Raw genomic sequence first — 10,081 nt, forward strand, 5'->3', positions numbered from 1 at the left:
CAAGTTTCAAGAACTAATCAAGAATAAGCCTATCGTTTATCACTAGCACACAACTTGAGGTTTGTAACCTATTGTGTTGACATATTCTTATTTCTGTGCAATTCCAGTTAAAGTTGACTATGCATGTGAGTTCTATGAGTTCTCAATTGTTTGCATAGGGAAAAGCACCTTGATCAGCGAAAGTTCATTGATCATTAAGGGTGATCTGCTGAACAACTTGGAAGACATGGTAGGCCCTTGTGATTCCAAGTAGCAAGAAATTAAGATTGAGTAAGTGCAATCCATATGAGGTAGATTTTGTCACTAACCTTGTCCTGTGATTATGGTTATGACAAATTCACATGGATAGGAACACATATTCCATAAAATCTAAGTGTCATAAGTTTTCTCTCCAGCTCATGAAAATGATTATGAGGAAACTCTTTCACTAAGAAGATTTTAAGGAGATAGAAGTTATGTTAATTGCATTCTCAAATTCGATTATGATTACGGCATCCCTCTTCATAGTTCGAATTGTGAGAAATGGCCAATGAAGTTTGAACATTTGGAACTTATTACTATAAGTTCTGAAATAGTTTAGACACACATATGAGCTTTCTAATAAAAGGTGTATGAGCTAAGATAAAGGCTTATCGAAGTATATCGTATCAAAAATATGAACTTTGGTAAGAAAGTCAATAAGTATTGATTTCTAGAAGTCCAGCTGATTTTGGATACATGTCAAATCTAATGGGAGAATAAATGTTATGCTAGTAACAAAAATTGTTATGCTAGTGGGAGCATAATTATTAAGGTAAGTGTTGCAAGTTAGAAATGTTAATTATAGAAAACAAAGGTTTCAATTTGCAAAGTTGCAGGGTTGAAAAGTTGTTTTGCTATAACTAAGGGAGATGAACTTATACTTCATTTCAATTCTAAAAGTTTAGATTGAAAATTTTAATCAAATTTAGCCAAGGACATATATGAATGTTATGTTGAAAAGATTTGACATAAGGAAATTCTATATATAGAAAATGTTATAGCAAGAGACTGGTAATGTATCAGGTCTTTGTGTAAGAGATTATGAATCGTGTCCTATATGCTTCGAATATAGGGTCGATTGCATATGCTATATTATTCATGTGTTCTAATTTTCCTAATGCGTAGGGCATTAAGAACAAAAAAGGACTAGAGCTAGATATGACTAAAGTGGTTAAACAACTGTCAAAGACAATCTATGATTCGCTAAGGTTTGGTTGCTTATGGATAGTTGGAAGTATATAGTAATGAATGGACCATATTGATATAATTCTAAATAGATAGGATTCTATTAAGAATGGATAGTCATATGGAAATTATGAAAAAGTTTCCATAATGGGAGTTGGATATCAAGAATCTATAAACTTTTATGCAAAGAAGGATGTTCGAAGGAATGTGATTTGAATATGAGACTTCGTATCTATGGAATTTTCATGTAACAATCTCCAATGGAAAGTTTTGTAATTGGAAAAGTCTTTGTGACTTTTGTACATAACAATTACAAAAGGATCACTGCATATAAGGTTAAAATCTAACAGATTACAATAAGTGGCAAGGACTTGGTACTCTTACACTTACGGTAAGGATTTGGAATTGTGAAATGAGAGTAATTGGAAATGTTTACAATTGATTTATTTCACAAAGTAAGGACCATGGATAAACATAGTGTGCATGCTTGGAGCATGGGATAACTATTGTTTTAATTCAAGCATTAATTTGATTATTCGAAACATTATACAATGAATAATGAGTAATCAATATGGTGATTAAATAAAACGTGTTTTATTTATACTCAAAAGTTTTGGGGCCATATAGGATTAGTATTATTCTTGTGTTTCACTTTGCATGTTTTGACTTCCCGAATGATAAGAATATTCAAACCATCCACAGTCGATCATACTTTGGAAGTAGGTAATGAGGCTAGACTATTATGAGTTGGCTTGTAGATTGTCTAAGGCGTTAGACATAGCAAAAGTTTGCTACACCATTCATGAGTACTTTTGAAATAAGATTTGAGTATTGGATTCAACCCACGCTCACCTGAATCACTTCATGGAATTTATCACGAGTGATTGTGAGACGATAATATCTTATAGTCTTCAAACCAAGATATATGAGTTGTTAACTACGAGTTGGTTGTGCATTGATGATACGAAAATGCATTAGTAACTTGATGTTGTAAATGTATCGTTGCGCATGATTTAATGAGTAGTTAGTACAAGCATATAATGTCGAAGTTTATATGTTCCTTTTATCCTAAGAGGATTAAAAGTGACATCTTGGGCCCCTCGATGATTCTGTTTTGACTATGTGTCGAGCCCGGTCAGAACTAAATTGATGTGTTCAGTTATGTTCTATGTCAGACGAATCGGAAATCGGGAAACAAATTGCAGGACAATAAGTATGACTATGTTCCACGTATTTGTTCGCATAGATATCTTGAGAACAGAGGAATATATGATCCATTATCTAAAGGACGAGTCATTGACTGGGTCAGAGTTCGACAACGGCTTTTGAAAGCTTACAATTGCTAATCGGATCCTGAAGTCACATTGACAGTTATAGTTATTAAACTTATCCGTGTGGGAGACTGTTGGATTTGGTGTCTAAGCCCATAACTATAATTGGGATGTACTTGACTCGATTGTAGCATGATCCTTTTGGGTTGCCTTCATCAGTGCAATTTGATAGGATGGACTTTTGAGAATAAGGTTATTTGTGATTTATTAATATATTATAAGTATAATATATTAACTGAGAAATCATATTATTTAATTAGTATTGATCAAGAATTAATTTGGAATTAATTTTGTGATCAAAAGAGACTAATTAAATATATGGGGATTGATTATGTAAATTAATGATTCTTATAGTGTGGGCCAATGATCCATGGTTAATTAGGATGGGCTAAACCAATGTGATAATCCATGGATAGTCCATGGAGGTTTAACCCATGGAGCCTAAGTAATATGAAAGGTCATTAGGGTTTTCAAGGTGTAACCCTAGAATTTGCTACACTATAAAAGGACTCCCCTAGAGCCAAAATCAGTTGCACAATCACTCTAAGAGTTTGATATTGATTTTGTGCTACGTAACTTATTCTCTCAAGCCTCCTCTTGCATTTGGTGTTTGTGAACCATTAGAGGCATCACACTTGTGGTGCTCAAGCTTTCGAAGGTCAAGAACTACAAGTCCTACTAAGAGGTAAGTTACCTAACTAGTTGTATTGCTCATTTGTCAAATTGTACGCTAGTTAGGTTGTATGCTTTGGAAAATTGAAAAGGCTTGTATAATTAGAGAAAAAATAGATCCAAAGCATCTAGGGTTGTATGTGCACCATATGACTGTTATAGTGCTCAAAACCCAACACTAACAACCTCACAAAATCACACCACACTACTTCTAACCGAGGGTCTTATCATACAAGAGTCGTCCTAGCTCGCTTGCGATCATGGCTCCAACATCCCCCCCCCCCGATCTAACCAAACATAACCAACCATCAAACATGATGCGATCAAATCCTCTTGCTATAAATGAATGTTACATGTCTAACTGTAGTCTTATATCACAACCGGCCTCATACAACCCACAAACTCCCTAAATTTCATGAATGTTGTGGCCTTCCTGCAGTCTCACGATCTGTCCTGTAATGGTCTAATCCCACCTGGAGGAAACTACGAGCCAAATCATAGATTTACCATGCTCCACTGCTACTCAAGAACCGGTGAATGCTACGGGACACCCCACAATCTTACAACACTATTACACTACCTGCCAACTTAGTGAATGCTACGACCACCCCCGAATTCTTACAACACTTCTGCCACTACTTTCCATTCTAGTGAATGCTACGGCCACCCCACAATCTTACAACACTTTCCTCGCCACCTGCCATCCTAGTAAATGCTACGGCCACCCCGCAGTCTTACAACACTTCCATATTGCCATGGTCACAACCCATGGTCCTACCGCTTATTAACCATTCCAACCATAATCATCCTGAGTCAAACCCGCATCTGATTAAACCCCAACCAGGTGTTCGGCTTCGAACCCCAAAGCCTTAATTAGACAAGAATAGGCATAGACGCTTTAACACAACCCTCAACTTGGATCCATCCACATACCCGCCATGTGTCACTACTAATGTGAAATGAAACCCGAATAACTTTTCTTGTGCAATACCTTAGACCAACAATTCTCCCTCACTTGGATTCGATTGTATTCTTCCAATCCGCAATATTTGATGGGTTTCCAACCCATCTTGCAATCTTACTATTCAAACTGTCCACAGCCTGGACCTACAAGAACCATTATTCCATTACTAGTCAATTGATGTGCACAAAAGTACCCACTAATTTTAATATTTATAACCTAACAAACTTAGACTATCTATGCACTTATAGGCAGTGTACCTAGTCAGATTACAGTATAGCTTAGGTAAGTCGGGTGTCGATCACATGGAACGGTGTTCTAGTTAATTTACTTACTATTAAATTAACCTAATTTATTAACAATTTTAATAAATGGTTTTATCTGATTTTACAAGATCAGATGAACTTAAATCCAATTCAATAAGTAAAAACACACACTCTTGTTTAGATTGAATCCACTTTTCCCATATGGCTAGCTAACAATTACGGATTACTAAGTTGGTTTTTTAATTATATTAGTAATTTAGTTCTATCTTACCAATATTTAACTAATTCATGTCAAACCATGTATGTTCACACATAATTAAACACAGAACCAATTATAGTTGAAAATATGCTATATAAGATTTGTTGTGTAAACGCAATTATGATCACAATTCTTGTTCTCTAGCACAGCTAAACTTTATTTATTCTAATTATTAACTAAGATTGGTCAATCCTAGCTCTAACAATTCAATGTTCACTAAATTATTAGGTAAACAGGTTCATGCAGTTTAATGGTCACTAAGCTACACAGAACATGTAATTAAACAATTAGATAAACAAATATTAACATGCTAGGTCATACAAATCAAACACAAGCAAATTTTCACCAACTAAGCTTAATCCATAATTATATAACTATTCATAAGTTCAAAGCTTCATCTAGCTAAACAAGAGTAGCTAAATTCAGCTGCTCATTATAGTAATTAAACTAACACAGCTAAAACTAATGAAAGACATGTTCTAAAAATAAACCTTTACTTCTTTTGGTGTTGAAAACCCTCTTCCAGAGCCTTTCTTTCGTTCTTATTCGTCTTCTGGAACTCTTTCTCTTCTGCCAAAAGTCTCCCTTTTCGTAATAATCATCAGAACTTATATAATGCTTAAAAAATCGCGCCACGTCGTGGCCAGGTTGCGCCACGTCGTGGGCTTCAAGCAATCCGTATCCTTCAAGGAAATCCTCCGCGTCGCGATGCTTATCTTCTGAACACCCATGCCACGTCGTGGGCTTCATCTCCACGTCGTGGAATTAGTTCTTATCGTGAATTTATTATTTTCTTGTCTTCCAAGCCTCCCATGTTCCCCATTTTGTCACCTTTGGTCCCTTTCTTCGAAAATCCTTTGTATTGACTGAAAATAACAATTTAAACTCATAAGTATCTTTATTCTAAACATATTATCAATTTATTAATAAAAATGTACTTAAATACTGCCTAAAAATAAGTGTAAATATGGCAATATCAAAATACCCCACACTTAGGTTTTGCTTGCCCTCAAGCAAATTTCAACTTAATTCTTAATTACTAAAACTACACAGAACAATCCGACTCTAGTTCAGCCATTATGCCAAAACCTCAACGCATGCATTTGTGTCTAAAATTCTCCTAAAGTACCCCCCCCCCATACTTTAAATACTCACAATCTTCATAAACACTCACCCACTTTTTCCGAACAATGCTCATTTTATGCAACCCTCCGAATCCATCCGCAGAAAACCTCCCAACCTCAAGGTATTTTTAGTTGAGCAACCTAAGCGTACATAAACTAGAATTACAATTTTTCGATACCACTATGGAGCTTTATTTGAATTCTTCATTTCTTTGGCATTTTGATCTTTGATTTCTTTGAATTCAACACCTTATTTGATTTGATTTCTGGTATCTTCAACTTTTTGAATTTCTTCAGAATTTTGATCTTTTGATCTTTACTTTATTTGCTCCAAAATTCTTCAAACTTTTTTCGTAATTCTCTTTTTTCTCTTTTTTTTTTTTTCATGTAACTCACTTTTTTTTTTTTTTCACTCAAAACCCTACATGCTTAAGCAGAGGCGCTCAACCTCAACCTTTATTGGTTAATGATAATAATTTTCCTGGATACATTTCAGGTTTAGGCTGCTAAACATATTGCATCCCTCAAACCAAGCGGGGTTGTGTTTTTGTTCCATGATTTCACTAAAATAAGGGAAGCCACAAATGCACTATAACGTGTATTGGCTCAACTAAACATTTGAACTTTCATCGGATCATCCTGCATAATACTAGCAATTATAGCTCAAATTATTAGTACTAGATTCAATTAATTTCAATTTTCCAAATTTTCTGGCAACTTACTAGCAATTTACTGTTTCTACCCCTACCCCACACTTATTTCATACAATGCCCTCATTGTATGTATAAAACAAATCAAAATTAAAGACAAGGGAGAAAAAGGAACAGACTCCCCTGGGATAGTGGCGTGAGCATCTCCAAAAGCGTGGACAAAGTACAATTGGACTTTCAAAAATCGAAAACCCGGTGGAAAACTGGTTGAATACGTAAATAAACCACGAACCGAACTCGAAACTTCAATTCTTCAAAGTATGTATTTGTAAGGAAAAATGTGGCAATGATAAACTGGATCTCATCGTGATATGGGTTGACACCGCAAACACCAAAAAAAAACTAAACTACCAAAAATTGCAAGAGCGCCACGACGTGGCACAAGGAGTCCACGTCGTGGAAACTGAATCTCAGCAGAAAATGAGTTGTTTGCTTTATTTACTCTAGCAGCTTTGACCAATGACTAACTGGTTGCCGACGCTTCTATGCAAATATATTTCCCAACTATAACCTCTCTCCTAATAGACCCCACACTTATCTTGAATTGTGGTTCCGACTCACGACTCTTAGCTTCTTTGACTAGACAAACATGACTCGAAAGTTAACCTTCTATGCTCCTTAGAATTCCAACGCTAATCTGAAAAATGAGATCAACCCAAAAGAAAAATAAAGTAACATAATAGTCTTAATAAAGTTTTACATCACACACTAAAGAAAAAAAAACTACTCAAAAACAGAACAAAAGAAATAAAAAGAAAAAATTGCAAACCAAACTCGGGTTGCCTCCCGAGAAGCGCTTCTTTTTCTTGGAGTCTTGAGCTGGACTCCGTGCCTTCTACGTTGACTCTTCGGAAGAGTCTACCACCAGGATCTTTTGTTCCTTGAACCGCCGTTTATAAGCTTGAACTCTCCTTTTATACGCCTTCTTTGAATTTTCTTTTTTAGTTTTTCCATCTTCTTCATACTTTCGTTTTGTGCCCTTTGTGTGTTCCTTGCTCTCCATAACGTTCCCCTCTTCTTTCACCTCCGGCCTTGTTTCTTTTGAAGTGACTTCCTCTTCATCACTTGTCATTTCCTCGTCCTCTTCGCTCACCCAAGAAGGTGGGTTCTTGTAAGCTATGACTTCAATCAAATACGGAACAGATGCCCTGGGTTTTGTCCTCTTGGCTTGATGAACTACCTTTATCTCTTCTTCCATAAGCTTTTCCAACTCTTCTAGTTCATTCTCCTCATTAATCGTGAACACTTCTTCTTTATCTTCTTGAAAATCATTTCTTATCCCGAAGACTTCTTGTTCATCTCCAACCCTCAAAGTGAGCTTGGACTCGCGGATATCAACCAGGGCACCAGCAGTGTTAAGAAATGGCCGACCAAGGATTATCGGAACATCCGTGTCTTCTTTCATGTCCAAGACTACAAAATCTATTGGAAAAACAAATTTTCCGATTTTCACCAAAATATCCTCCACTATGCCTCGGGGTTGTGTCACCGAACGGTTCGCCATGTGAATCTTCATCTTTGTAGCCTTCATCTTCTGAATCTCCAATTTTTGATAATATGAAAAAGGCATTAGATTAATGCTAGCCCCAGAATCGGCTAAAGCATTAACCTTCATTTTATTCCCAAACTCGCATGGAAGAGTGAGGCGTCCAGGATCCCCCATCTTTTCTGGTGTTTCTCCCAACACAACTTTTGAAATTTGCTCACTTAGAATCACTGTAGACTGTTTCTTTAATTGCCTTCGCGTATCTATCAAGTCTTGCAGTAATTTCTGGTTCTCGGAAGCTTTGGATAAGGACTCAACAAAGGGAGTATTAATTGGAATCCCTTTCACATGCTTCACAAACTCTAAATGTTCCTTCTCCAGTTGACTAAGTGCTGCACGGGTGGGAAATGGCATAGGTGGATGATAATCTGGAATAGGCTCAACAGATTTTTGCTCAGACTTGCGCCACGTCGTGGCCAGAGGCGTGCCACGTCGTGGCGAGCCTGGTTCAGCGTTCTTTCCATTTTCGATCCTTGATTTCTTGGGCTGCTGCGGTTGTTCTTCCAACGCCTCCAGGAACTCGGATATTGTATCTTCTTCAGTATCGATGGCCATTACGTGAGATTGGGCTTTTACTTCGGGATTCTTCGGGGACAATTTTTCATGGACTAAAGTGGCTAGTTGACCAAGTTGTACTTCAAGGTTGTGGATGGAGGCTTGCTGGTTCTTCATCAAGGTTTGTTGTTCCATGATAGCGGAATCCGTGGCATCATGTCTTTTTTCCGAAGCCTCCATAAACTTCATCAAAATGGTCTCTAGGTCGGGTTTCTTCTCGGTTGGTGGCTGCTCCTTTTGGTAAAAGCCTCGACCTGTCTGCCTATACTTCTCTTCTTTTTGCTTTTTATACTCTTCATAGGGCAGCCACTCCTTCTTTGGTTTCCTCCAGTCGTCATCAAACTTATCCCCACTAGAGTAGCACACTTGAGCTTTTCTGTTCCCATACTCATCCATATTGCAGTCCTTGGTCAAGTGTGGACCACTGCATCGCTCGCACCCCACTCTTATGGCATGTATCGACTGGTCCATTTGTGTTATCCGGCGATCCATGTTATTTAGCATTGCCATGACAGCTGCAATTTCTTCAGTTTGGATCCCTCCACCGCCTTTACTTCCGTCTTGCCTCGGGTTATGGTACTCGCGAGAGTGTTTCGCGAATTCTTCGATGAGCTCCTTGACCTCCCTTGGATTTTTCTTTGTCAACGGTCCTTGAGAATCAAGGAGTTGTCTTGTCATTACATTGACCCCATCATAAAAGATTGACATCTCTTGCTGCACATTTAGGTCATGTTGAGGGCAATTTCTGAGTAGGCCCTTGTACCGCTCCCATGCTTCGTATAGTGACTCCCCCGGTTGTTGCTCAAAGTTGGCTATCGCCTTCTTGAGTTTGGCTATCTTGGATGGCGGGCAGAACTGGTCCAGGAATTGCTCACGCATTTGAGCCCAAGTGGTGATTGTACCTGGTGGGAGTGCTTTTAACCACTCCTTAGCAGCTCCTTTGAAAGTGATAGGAAGCATCCTAAGCAAGACTGTATTTCTTGTGACATTTGGGACATTGAAGTAATCAGCAATGTCGTTGACTTCGTCTAGATGCTTAAAAGCATCCTCATGATCCTTCCCGAAAAATGGGATGTCCTTCAGTGCTGTCAATATGTGTCCCTTTAATTCGAATGTGGCAGTGGCAGGAATTGCGGGTTGGACTAACCCAGGACCCATGTCATCTCGAATCCGCTTTTTGTATGCTCCCATGGACATTTCTTCAATCGCTGCCATCTCGTTCCTTGGCTCGTTCTCGGGTTCACTTGTGTGTTCTTCAAATTCTGGCTCGGTATCGCTTTCGGACTCGGTTTGCACGGGTGTGTGTTCCAAATGCTCAAAATTGCTCTTGTGCTTCGCTGATGAGCTGGACTCTCCTGTCTTCTTTCCTGACTTCCTAAAAAAGGCTGACTTCAATTCTTGCAAGGGCGTCGTTTTCTTGTGAAGTGCAGATTCGGGGTCTTCCAGTGGTG

At 38.0% G+C, this 10,081-nt stretch overlaps 1 non-coding gene across 1 annotated transcript; it reads left to right on the forward strand.

Moving 5' to 3' along the window:
- The first annotated feature begins 9,354 nt into the window (after window positions 1–9,354).
- On the forward strand, window positions 9,355–9,461 carry LOC128133157 (small nucleolar RNA R71). The gene has a single exon (XR_008231335.1). It is a non-coding gene; the product is annotated as a small nucleolar RNA R71 (small nucleolar RNA).
- Window positions 9,462–10,081: the final 620 nt, after the last annotated feature.

Source organism: Lactuca sativa, chromosome 3 (genome assembly GCF_002870075.4).
Source record: "Lactuca sativa cultivar Salinas chromosome 3, Lsat_Salinas_v11, whole genome shotgun sequence".
Lineage (NCBI taxonomy): Eukaryota > Viridiplantae > Streptophyta > Magnoliopsida > Asterales > Asteraceae > Lactuca > Lactuca sativa.